We start from the raw sequence: 13312 nt of genomic DNA on the forward strand, positions 1-13312 counted from the left end.
GAGACTATTTCACAATTTCGTCCAGGTTTGCCCACTTCTATATCTATTGCTGGCACCTGTTTAGATTTTCCTGTTACCTTTTCTGATGCTCCATGATGCCTCTACTTTATATATTTTGTATGGTTGTGAACTTTCTTGGAACTTCTAGGGGCAGCATGGTGATGCAGTTAGCCCTGGGTTCAATTCCAGATGGGAATAGAGTCTATGGGGCAAATTCACTAAGCGCCGAAGCGCCGAATGCTAGCGTTAATTCGCTAGCGTTTGGCATTTTCGTTACTGCGCAAATTCACTAACGAACGCTGGCGTAGTTTCGCTAGTGTTACTTCGCTTTACATAGCAAATCAACGCTAGCGCAACTTCGCAACCTTACGCTACCCCTGAGCGCAACTTCGGATTTTAGTGAATTTGCGGAGCGCTGGCGAAACTACGCCTGGCGAAGTGCGGCGAAGTGCGGCGAAGTGCGGCAAAGTTGCATCTTAGTGAATTTGCCCCTATATGTCCTGGACTGATGTACATGGATGCAGCTCTCCACTAAAGATGGCACTATTTAATGGGCAATGTCATGGGAGTTGCTATACTTCCACACCGAGAATTCCAATTGTACTCTGGGCAAAATTGCGAATAAATATAGTTTTCTTTTTTAAATAACCCATCTTCTACAGTGCTTATTGATAGGAAAGTTATGATATGCTTAAAAATAGGGGATTTTATAAATGTTATGTCATTAAGATGAATTTTTCTGTAGGTTCAATAATTAACATCAATAATGGCATAGACATATGACTCTTGAGGTGCAATGTGTTAAGGAAAGCCTGGATGTAACATCTCTTTAGGACAGGTATTAATATCAGAGATCCCCTGCATTTTTGTGCAAAACTCCATGCGGTTTAACTGAGCGGGCTGATCTTGTTCCTTGGCACTGGGCACATGTTATATGGAGTGTGAATAAGAGCAAAGTACCATTTTGCAGTTGAGCTTGAGAATATAAATGAACCTTCATCAGTATAAAGATTTTAAAACAACTCTGCTTCAATATGTAAAATTGACTCCATTTTTCCATCCTGCTGAGATAAATCCATCTCTCTCAGACAAGGAATAAGGTGGGTACTCAATTAGGATATGAGATGCAACCTGGTCACTGCATATACAACCTCAAGATAACCACATTTCATTTACTTGATTCTATTAAAGGCATTGGACCTGTTATCCAGAATGCCTGGGACCTGTTATCCAGAATGCCTGGGACCTGGGGTTTTCCAGATAACAGATCTTTCTGTAATTTGGATTGCCATGCCTTAAGGGGCAGATTTCGACAAGGGTCAAATTGAAAATTCGGATTTTTAAACTCGAATTTCAAGTTTATTTTAATTTAATTTCGACTAGGGAATAGTCCAAATTCGATTCAAATTTAAAAAATCAAAATTTGAATTTTGAAATTTTGAAATTTATCATGTACTGTCCCTTTAAGGATTCAAATTCAACTATTTGTCATCTAAAACCTGCCAAATTGGTGTTTAGGCTATGGCAATTTGGAGTTGAATATTATTTTGAATATAAAAACTCTAATTAAATTTGATTGGAATTTGCAGCTCAATCCTATTAATCCATTTTTTTAAAAATAGATTTTTTTTAAATAAATTTGGATTGGTCATTTTTTTTCTAATCTAGAGTTTATGGGAGTTGATGGGAGTTTTTAGAAACCCAGAAACTCAAAATTTGACCCTTGATAAATCTGCCCCTAGGTCTACTATAAAATCATGTAAACATTAAAGGAACAGTAACACCAAAAAATTAAAGTGTTTTAAAGTAATGAAAATATCATGTAGTGTTGCCCTGCACTGGTAAATCTGATGTGTTTGCTTCAGAAACACTACTGTAGTTCATATAAACAAGCTGCTGTGTAGCCATGGGGGCAGCCATTCAAGCACAGGATACACAGTAGATAACAGATAAATACTACTATATTTTATATAAACAAGCTGCTGTGTAGCCATGGGGACAGCCATTCAAGCACAGGATACACAGTAGATAATAGATAAGTACTACTATAGTTTATATAAACAAGCTGCTGTGTAGCCATTGGGGCAGACATTCAAGCACAGGATACACAGTAGATAACAGATAAGTACTACTATAGTTTATATAAACAAGCTGCTGTGTAGCCATGGGGGCAGCCATTCAAGCACAGGATACACAGTAGATAACAGATAAGTACTACTATAGTTTATATAAACAAGCTGCTGTGTAGCCATGGGGGCAGCCATTCAAGCACAGGATACACAGTAGATAACAGATAAGTACTACTATAGTTTATATAAACAAGCTGCTGTGTAACCATGGGGGCAGCCATTCAAGCACAGGATACACAGTAGATAACAGATAAGTACTACTATAGTTTGTATAAACAAGCTGTTGTGTAGCCATGGGGGCAGCCATTCAAGCACAGGATACACAGTAGATAACATATAAGTACTACTATAGTTTATATAAACAAGCTACTGTGTAGCCATGGGGACAGCCATTCAAGCACAGGATACACAGTAGATAACAGATAAGTACTACTATAGTTTATATAAACAAGCTGCTGTGTAGCCATGGGGATAGCCATTCAAGCACAGGATACACAGTAGATAACAGATAAGTACTACTATAGTTTATATAAACAAGCTGCTGTGTAGCCATGGGGGCAGCCATTCAAGCACAGGATACACAGTAGATAACAGATAAGCACTACTATAGTTTATATAAACGGCGCCGGTGCCCAGTTTTTGACGCTGCCGTCCGTTATAGATGCGGTGTCCGTTTTTTCCGATGCCGGCGACAATTTTTTTTGACGCCGGCGAATTTTCGCGAGCGTATTGCGAATTTATTCGCTGGTGGCGAATCGTGCAAATTTGCTGCAAATTCGCACCTGACGAATAAATTCACCCATCACAAAACGTTAGCAGAAGCATTTTATTTAACAGGTACCCAAAGTTATCTATCTTATGTAACACTACAAAAGACATTCAGTAGAGGGTGTAAGTTAAAAGCCAATCTGCAAAAGGTCCAGTAGATTGTTAGAGTAAATAAAGTTAGTAATAGGAAAGAAGACAAGACATTACAGACATATAGAGATGATACAAAGGTAAACAGGGAAGTCATTAGAAAGATGGAAATATCAGGAGTGTTCCGCTTCTTTAAGATTTCATGCTGGGTTGTGATGAAGCACCATGCAACGTCATATGGTTGTGTTTTGGTGCAAAAATTCAAAATAAAAAGATGTCGGAGACCTGCTTACCAATGGATTTTTGCTATTTTTCGAAATGTGCTATTTTACTGTTTATAGTTACATAGTTAGATCAGCTTGAAAAAATACCAAATTCTATTAAGTTCAACCCTCCAAATGAAACCCAGCATCCACACATACACACACTGACCCCTCCATACACTCACGTAAATGTTAGCACACATTGCATTCACATACACTAACTATAGAGTTTAGTATCACAATAGCCTTTGTATTATGTCTCTCCAAGAAATCATCCAAGTCCCTCTTATAGTCATTAACTGAATCATCACCCGGCAGTGCATTCCCCAACCTCACTGTCCTCACTGTGATGAACCCCCTACTCTGTTCCTTTAAATGAAACTTCTTTTCCTCTAGTCTGAAGGGGAGGCCTCTGGTACGTGATTCTCTTTATGGGTAAAAAGGTCCCCTGCTATTTGTCTATAATGTCCTCTAATGTACTTGTAAAGTCTAATCATGTCCCCTCACAAGCGCCTTTTTTCCAGAGAAAACAACCCCAACCTTGTCAGTCTTCCATCCCAATTTTGACTAACCTTTTGTTCCTGACCTGTTCTACCTGTTCTTGACCATGCTCATTACCGCCTGCTAGGGATGAGCAACATTTTTCGCCAATTTTCACCACGAAAAATGAGTATCACTGACGTCACCAAGGGCCCCACAACCCTTGGAGCATTCCCATTACTGGGGCCTAAGCTCCAGGTTCCCATTACTTTTCACTCCCTTCTGGAGTAGCAGGGGAAAGAGGATGCTCTATCCTCTGCCAGCACTATACTGAAGTGTGGCAGGAACTTGTCATCAGCCTTTTGGGCCAATCACACACTGTACATCTTATGTTAATATAAAAGTAGATACAGGGGCTTTTGCCCAGCAACCAGAGAACAAGGAAGTGTAGGCATTTAAAGCCATAGGGGAGCCTTAACCCTATGGGTTGCTACATTACTATTTAAGAGTTTACTATAGTAAGTAGTGTTCTTTTGGCCTTGGAGAAGGTAGAACTGAGGCATGATGTGAAAAATCTATAGTGGAAAATGTAAAATTTTGCACAGGACTAGTATTCTTCATGCACAAGCACTCAAGAATTTCGCCAGTGATGGGAATTATAATCTGTGCTTTTGTTGTGAGGAGACATAGGAGTCAAAAGGTGATGACAAGGAAATCTGGATCATTCTATATTTGTATTTATAAGGAGCTGGCATATTGTTTCCCTTAGACAATACAGTATGAAGGGATACTTAACATGTGTCCGGAACATGCATTGTATATGGAACTGCTGTATATTTGTATTTTATGTGTGAGAAAGAACTGGCATATTTGATATGTGTTTGCCATACATTGTGCACATATAGCTTTTCTTTGTCTATTTACACATTAACCTATGAGTTAGAACTGCCTTATTACTGGAAGATTATACTTCAAATGATGGTATTTTGGTCCTTTATTGAAATTTTAGCAAACATTGCATTCAGCTGCTACAAAGATGCAGAGTGCTATTTGCCTTGTCTTGCTGGCTGTATATTTAGGGATAGATGTGACTTATCTTATATTGAAAGGTGATCTGCTTTTGTGCTCCCATCAGCTCATATTTACCTCACACTATCAGAGCCCAAGGAACTGTCATCCCATAAAAGACAGAAGATATATGTTCCTGCAGAACTGTGCTGTTTAACCTTTACAGATAGGGTGAGAGGCAAAGCATGTGAGAGACTGTAAATCATAGAGACAGGTACAAGACATTGATCTTGGGATCTTGACTCATTCTCTTTACTGAACATACATTAATGCTTGTTAGTGTGCTCCATTAAGCTCAAACACAAATGATGTAGGCTGCATTGTTAATGCTACGTAATGTCAGTCTGCTAATGCACATAATATTCTTGGTTAGATTTCTTTTAGAGTCATTGTTCCTTTAACCGAACAGCAGTTGTGCGGATTCACATGATACGGGAAATGAATAAGGTTTACAGTGGATCAAGCAATAGGCCAATGAAAGAAACTATGTGGATTCATACAAAGGGTATGGAACAGGTCTTTGGATTGGCACAGGAAAAGTCTTTGGATTGGCACAATGCGGTACAGAAAAAGATTATGGCCAGATAATCACATAAGTATGAAGTCTTCATACAATGTTGTAGGTACCTACAAAAGTGTATGTTGCAGTTATTTGAAGTAATGTGAGCAGAAGAAGTAATTTCATTGGCAGCAAGAAGCCCTTATTGGTCCCAGTGTGAACGAAGTGTCACAATACGTTTCCCAAGATGACTTTCTGAAAAACCTGTTGAGAAATCTGTAGTCACAAGTTCAGTTCAGGTCTAATGATGATCATATCTGATCTGATGATTGGTCCATCTCAGGTTTGAAGATATTACATAACTATGGTAGTGACAACAAGCATGCCCACACATTACCCATTTAATTAGCACTTCACTAACTGTTCTGTCTCAAAAACCTGACCCCGACCCCTGAGACTTAGAAGATCCAGTTTGGGTTGTTGAATAGGTTTAAAGCTTTATTATGACCAGTACAAAGCTTAGCTTAAAAAATATAAGCTGCAACCTGTTTCTGAGGGGACCACTAACCAGTATCATCGCCCTTGTGATATACCCCCAACTCCTACCTGGCAAGTATTCCTATTGTCAAATATTGTGGATACCACTGTTAGGGGTGCATGATGTTTCCCAATGCAAGCTCATCTTCAAGAGAAAGAAGGCTTTCTTCCAGTCACACTCTTGCCTTTCACCTGAATCCTTGTACCTTGCTTCCATCTCTAATACCCATGATTCACTCTGCCACCCTACTGACAACGTGAACCACAAAATTCCTTCCACTAAGCTCTGTTGCAGGTCAAAAGCTCCATTTCTGGAATGTTAGGTTGGTATTTTACCAAAGCTGCAGTAGGGAAGAAGCACAAACCCCAGATGTGAAAATTTTGGGATAGTCCAACTGGGCAAAATCAGGGTCTTGTTGTAAAGGCTTTTCAGGTCTAAAAATGTATGTGGTTCATGGTAGAAGGCACTTGTCATCATAAAGGTCTTACAATGAAGATTTAAATGTAACTTGCTAGATGAAGGCTAAAGGAGTATGGAGAGCTCAGAATAGATAGAACGTGTTGTAAGAGATTTTCTGAGGGTTCAGGAAGTAACCGAAGTCACAAACAAACAAAGAGCCAAATTCAAAGAAATCATAGGCAGAGAATGCTGTGTCAGTGGACTATAGGCCTCTGCACTGTTTATATACTATGCGCATGCGTCCATCCATGAGAGTGTACATCAAAGCACATGCACTACAACGTTACCACCAAGTCCAAACATGTGCACCAAGACACAAGGAGAAGTGTGAATTGACGTGCATGTGCAAAGGATTAATGAGTATAAAATGAAATTCCTGACAAAACCTTCTTTCACAGAATGACCGCATCATTACAGATGCAAACGGGAATTTCTCTTGATGCAATTGCACTGTGCCTACTGCATCTGATTTACCGCAACTGCCTTGTGCATTCAGTCACAAATCAGATGCAGTTACAAGGACGTCCACCTGGCATCTTTTCTTGTGTCTGCTTTGCAAATGATGTGTGTGCTGTGCCTACTGAAGCTGGGCATGAAGGAAACCCTGGAGATACAGCCTGCCTAGACCGGAGGTGGTGGTAGTTCCAGGGTTCCCCTGTGCCAATATGGTCCATTTTGGAACTGAAGGCAGGAATGACTGAGCGGTGCCAAGCACAATGATACTTAAGTGCAAGGAGCACATTTGGATGTAAAACTGCAGAGGTCACTCCTGTGCTCGTGGATGTAAATGAACCTTATTGTGTTCGAAGGTCTTTGATGGGGTAAGTTCAATGGAACGTCACTTGTCTCTACCTTTTTGATGCTGCCCTAGTCATAACAATCCTCTACATAATCCATAAATAAATTACAACAAATACAAATCAGATCTACATTTCATAAATGTATATTTTTTTTTACAGCTCAACAAAAAAAATGCGCCAAATATTGAATTACAATGCTCTGTTGCATTCAGCGCTGTAACCATAAAATTGGAAGTATACAATTGGTTACGGTTGAGTAATACAAATGTAATGTGAGACTGCAGAATTGAACTACTCCGAGAATGATGGTGAATTGTAAAGCAAGGGCTCTTAATAAAACACTTTATTCTGTCTCTCAGTTATATGGAGTTCGTGTGTACAAAGGTAATATTTCTGATTTAGTGAGGTAAATAGGAAACTGTGCGCATGATTGCACAATCACTTAACAAAATATTCCATTTACAATGGAAAGTTTGTGCAAGAATTAATAACTTGCAGCATTCATCTTTTCTCTTCTGTTTTGGAACTGTATGAGTGATCCACAGAACTTGGCGAGGCTGTTGGAATAACGAGGTGGAAAAATGAAAATGTGCCTTCTTCTGGTGTCTGCTGTTTGAGGTTTGACTACTAGGGATGTGCTCATTTTTTCGCCTTGTTTCGAATTGACACCCATATACTTGTATGGCGTCGAGAAACAAACAAAAAAAAAAGACGCGTGTCAAAAAAAAATTCTTGACGCCCATAGACTTTAATGGGCATCGGCGTCATTTTGCTGGCGGCGAATTTTTGGTGAGACAAAACAGGTCAAATTCGCCCATCCCTGTTGACTACGATTTTTTGTTGTAAAAAATGAATTTTCATTTCTACCCATAGAAATTGTAGTTGCTATTGACCATGGTCATCTGTCCTTTGCATGAACATAAGTATTTATATTTATTCACCCATTTCGATTAGAAGAAAAGAGGTTCCAGCTAAATATTGGAAAGGGGTTTGTTACAGTGAGAGCTGTGAAGATGTGGAATTGTCTCCCTGAATCAGTGGTACAGGCTGATACATTAGATAGGTACAAGGAAGGGTCGGACGCTTTATTCACCAGTAGCTCCTCCCAGCAGACAGGAGGGAGCCAATGAGATTAGAGGAGGGAAAGGGGTGTTACAGGGAGAGCTGGGAAGTGAATCAGGGGTACAGGCTGATACATTAGATAGGTATAAGAAGGGGTTGGATGGTGTTTAGCAAGTGAGGGAATACAGGGATATGGGAGATAGCTCATAGTACAAGTTGATCCAGGGACTGGTCCCATTGCCATTTTGGAGTCAGGAAGGAATTGTTTCCCCTCTGAGGCAAATTGGAGAGGCTTCAGATGGGTTTTTTTTGCCTTCCTCTGGATCAACTGGCAGTTAGGCAGGTTATATATAGATTTAAAAGATTAAACTTGATGGACGTTTTTTTCAACCTAACTTACTATGTTACTATGTTACTTCATCCATGTTTCTATGTTCTCTCTTTTGAAGGGAGCTTGGGAGGAGCACACAGGACACAATGGAACAAAAACAATTTAACCATGGTATATTTGACTGGCAAAATATTTACATAGTTACATCGTTAAATTGGGTTGAAAAAAGACAAAGTCCATCAAGTTCAACCCCTCCAAATGAAAACCCAGCATCCATACATACACCCCTCCCTACTTTTAATTAAATTCTATATACCCATACCTATACTAACTATAGAGCTTAGTATCACAATAGCCTTTGATATTATGTCTGTCCGGGGGGGGCGTGGCCTGGACACGGAGCTGGATGCACGCATAGACTCAGAGCTCCGTGCAGTCTGACCTAAACCAGCGTATTTCAGCTTCTAAAAGATGGGGAAAACTAATAAACCGAAGCCTGACAAGCCTAAAACTCCTGGGCGCAGACAACCAGGCTCCTCGAGCGATATTGCCCCGCTGTTCCTAAATAAAAAACTGCCACGAGCGGATTCCAAGATGGCGGCCGCACAGGAAGAACACGAGGAGGACACAGATTATAACAGGGATATGTCGGAAGCAGACAGCGATGTGGATGAGGAGGTAAACCTTCACTCATATATCGCTAATTTACCCACTAAAAGTGACATTAAAGAAATGTTGAAGGAAGTCACACAGACAATAAAAGAGGAAATGCAGGATATAAAAAAAGACTTATTAACCATTGCTGCGCGCACTGACTGTCTTGAGGCGAATGTTAGCAAAGGTAATGATAACCAAAAGGCCCTTTACAGATATATGCAGCAACAAGAAGGGGTAATCCAAGAACTTCAAAGGCAAAATGAGGATCAAGAAAACAGGAGCAGGCGCAGCAATATAAGAATCAGGGGAGTCCCTGAAACAGTACAACCTGAGGACATTCGATCTGTGCTACTCCAAATCTTTAACTCGGTCCTACAAAAAGACCCAAACTCTGTTATAAAGATAGACAGAGCCCACAGAGTACAGAAACCGAAGGCAGCTCCATTGAATGCACCCAGAGATATATTGTGCTGCTTGCATGACTTTTCAGTTAAGGAAGAGATACTCTCCAAAGCTAGAGAAGCTAACCAAATATCCTTTGAAGAGAATAACATCAAATTATTCCAAGATTTGTCGAGGATAACTCTTCTAAAGAGGAAACTACTAAAACCCCTCACAGACTCTTTAAAAGAAAAGAATATCAGGTTCAGATGGGGGTATCCTTTCTCTCTCTCAGCTACCCTGGATGGGATTACTGCAACCATTAGAACACCACAGGATACTGATCAATTCTTGAAAAAGCTGAAAATACCCACCATGGAACTACCAGGATGGATCACGGATACCTACAAACTTCCAGAGATGTCTTTTCAACTTCAGGAGGAATGGTTACAGTCCCCCTATTCCAAGAAACCTCCCAGAACACCTAGGACACCTAGGATGACCCCCTACGTTGCTTCAAATGAAAGTTCTTTTCTTCTAGTCTAAAGGGGTGGCCTCTGGTAAGGTGATCCACTTTATGGGTAAAAAGGTCCCCTGCCATTTGTCTATAATGTCCTCTAATGTACTTGTACAGTGTAATCATGTCCCCTCGCAAGCGCCTTTTTTCCAGAGAAAACAACCCCAACCTTGACAGTCTACCCTCATAATTTAAGTCTTCTGTCCCTCTAACCAATTTAGTTGCACTTAGTCTCTGCACTCTCTCCAGCTCATTTATATCCCTCTTAAGGACTGGAGTCCAAAACTGCCCCCATACTCCAGATGAGGCCTCACCAGGGACCTATAAAGAGGCATAATTATGTTTCATCCCTTGAGTTAATGCCCTTTTTTATACAAGACAGAACTTTATTTGCTTTAGTAGCCACAGAATGACACTGCCCAGAATTAGACAACGTGTTATCTACAAAGACCCCAAGATCCTTCTCATTTAAGGAAACTCCCAACACACTGCCATTTAGTGTATAACTTGCTTTTATATTATTTTTGCCAAAGTGCATAACCTGCATTTATCAACATTGAACCTCATTTTCCAGTTTTCTGCCCAGTTTTCCAGTTTAGACAAATCACTGTGCAAAGTGGCAGCATCCTGCATGGAACCTATAGTTCTGCACAATTTAGTCTCATCTGCAAAAATAGAAACAGTACTTTCAATGGCCACCTCCAGGTCATTAATAAACAAGTTGAAAAGCAAGGGACCTAGTACAGAGCCCTGCGGTACTCCACTAACAACACTGGTCCAATTAGAAAATGTTCAATTTACCACCACTCTTTGTAGTCTATCTTTTAGTTCTCTATCCAGGTACAAATACTATGTTCCAGGCCAACATTCCTTCATTTAACCAGTAACTAGTGATGGGCGAATTTATTCGCCAGGCGCGAATTCGCGGCGAATTTGCGCGTTTCGCCGCCAGCGAATAAATTCGCGAAACGCCCGTGAAAATTCGCGGCAAAAAATTCGCCGGCGTCAAAAAATTTTTTTCGAAAAAACGGACGCCGGCGCAAAAAACGGGCGCCGGCGTCAAAAACGGGAGCCGGCATCGAAAAAACGGGCGCCGGCGTCGAAAACGAGACGCCGGCGCTGTTTCGCGAATTTTTCGCCGTTTCGCGAATTTCGCGAGAAATTCGAGAATTTTTCGTCGAAGCGAAACGGCGCAAATTCGCCCATCACTACCAGTAACCTTTTGTGTGGCACTGTATCAAATGCTTTAGCAAAATCTAAGTAAATCACATCCACTGCCATCCCAGAATCGAGGTCTCTACTTACATTCCCATAAAAAGAAATTAAGTTAGTCTGGCAAGATCTATTACGCAGAAAACCATGGTGGCACAAACTCATAGTATTATGATTTGCTATGAAGTCCAGTATCTTATCCTTTATTAACCCTTCGAAAAGCTTTCCTACCACTGACGTCAGACTAACTGGCCTATAGTTTTGAGGCTGAGAACGGGATCCTTTTTTGAATAGAGGCACCACATTAGCAATTCGCCAGTCTCTCGGCACTACATTCTCCTGTCCAACATTTCATTCCCTTAACCAAGGAGAAAAATATCAAACTGGTCTTCTCTCCAGCCTCTGGTTTTTTTAAAAGGCTTTTCATTACAAACATCGTTGGTGGCATTATCTTACATTCAGACTAAAGAGTATTAGTGAGGTTGAGTTAATTAATACTTGGCAATCAGACTTAATTAGCATCCCACACCGAGGTCATGACAGTTCAGGACATTAACTTATTCTGCTCCAATCTTAGTAAACCTATTTTGTTCAGAATCACTTTGTACATGGGGACATAAGAAGACCTAAATAGTGATGGGCGAATCTGACCCGTTTTGTCTTGCCAAAAATTTGCCAAAATGCATCAAAGTCTATGGGCAACATTTTTTCACCCATGGGTGAAAACATTCACTCATCACTAGAGCTAAACTGTTTCCACAACATAGGGCACATGGAAGCATTAAAATAGAATTATATACAGTAGCTTTAAAGGAAAACTATACCCCCAAACAATGTAGGTCTCTATAAAAAGATATTGCATAAAACAGCTCATATGTAAAATCCTGCTTCATGTAAATAAACCATTTTCATAATAATATACTTTTCTAGTAGTATGTGCCATTGGGTAATCATAAATAGAAAATTGCCATTTTAAAAAATAAGGGCCGCTCCCTGGGATCGTAGGATTCACTGTACTCACAAACATACCAACAAACTATACATGTTAGGTCACATGAGCCAATTAACAGACAGAGTTGTGTCTTTTGCTTCCACAATTCTTCCTGTTACAGTTAGAGCTGCAGTATTTCTGGTCAGGTGATCTCTTCCTGTTACAGTTAGAGCTGCAGTATTTCTGGTCAGGTGATCTCTGAGACAGCACACAGACCATCACGAAATGGTGGCTCAAGGCAAGAGATGTAAAAGGGCAATATTTACTTTAATATATATTCCAGTTTGGTAAGATTCTTTAATATGCCACTTAATATGATATGAAATATCTGTTGCTTAAGTGATCATTTTGGGGGAATAGTTTTCCTTTAAGGCTTACGTACACTGGAACAAGGTTCAGCAAACCTGCCCTAGACCAATGCTCTTTTTCTGCCAAACTTTACAATTGCCCCTATAAATTCTCTACCAAACATTACATTTGGCCAGGCCCGGATTTGTGGAAAGGCCACCTAGGCCCGGGCCTAGGGCGGCAGGATTTTAGGGGGGGCGGCATGCTACCCAACCACACCCATGTTGATTCAAAAACACTAGGAATGTGCTGGAGATGCAATAATTTTTTACATGTCCTATTGATAATGAACATTTGCACGAATAAAGGGGAGGGGACAGGGGCGACGAAAGGCAGTGGACCTAGGGGCGCCCACTATGTAAATCCGGCCCTGCATTTGGCATAATGTGTTATCCACCAAACATTACAGTTATGGGCTTATTTTTGCTTTGCTTTTCTTTAATCTTTGCTTATAATTTAAAATATAATTTTTACTGTATCATTTTTCAATGGGTCAAAAATTTTTAATAATTGCATTGAAAACATGCTTTAAATTTACCAGAGCTCTCATTCTCACTTCTCTCATTCTCTCATTCTCACTTTTCATGAATTTGGCTGCTTTGGATGCTGAGACTTTACATTCAAGCTTTGAAATTTTTTTGGGCTTAATAAATATGGTACATGTCAGTTAATTGGAATTAAAAAAAATTGATTATTGGAAAAAAAAATTTGAACATTGA

This window comes from Xenopus laevis, chromosome 1S, assembly GCF_017654675.1.
Source record: "Xenopus laevis strain J_2021 chromosome 1S, Xenopus_laevis_v10.1, whole genome shotgun sequence".
In the NCBI taxonomy this organism is placed as follows: domain Eukaryota; kingdom Metazoa; phylum Chordata; class Amphibia; order Anura; family Pipidae; genus Xenopus; species Xenopus laevis.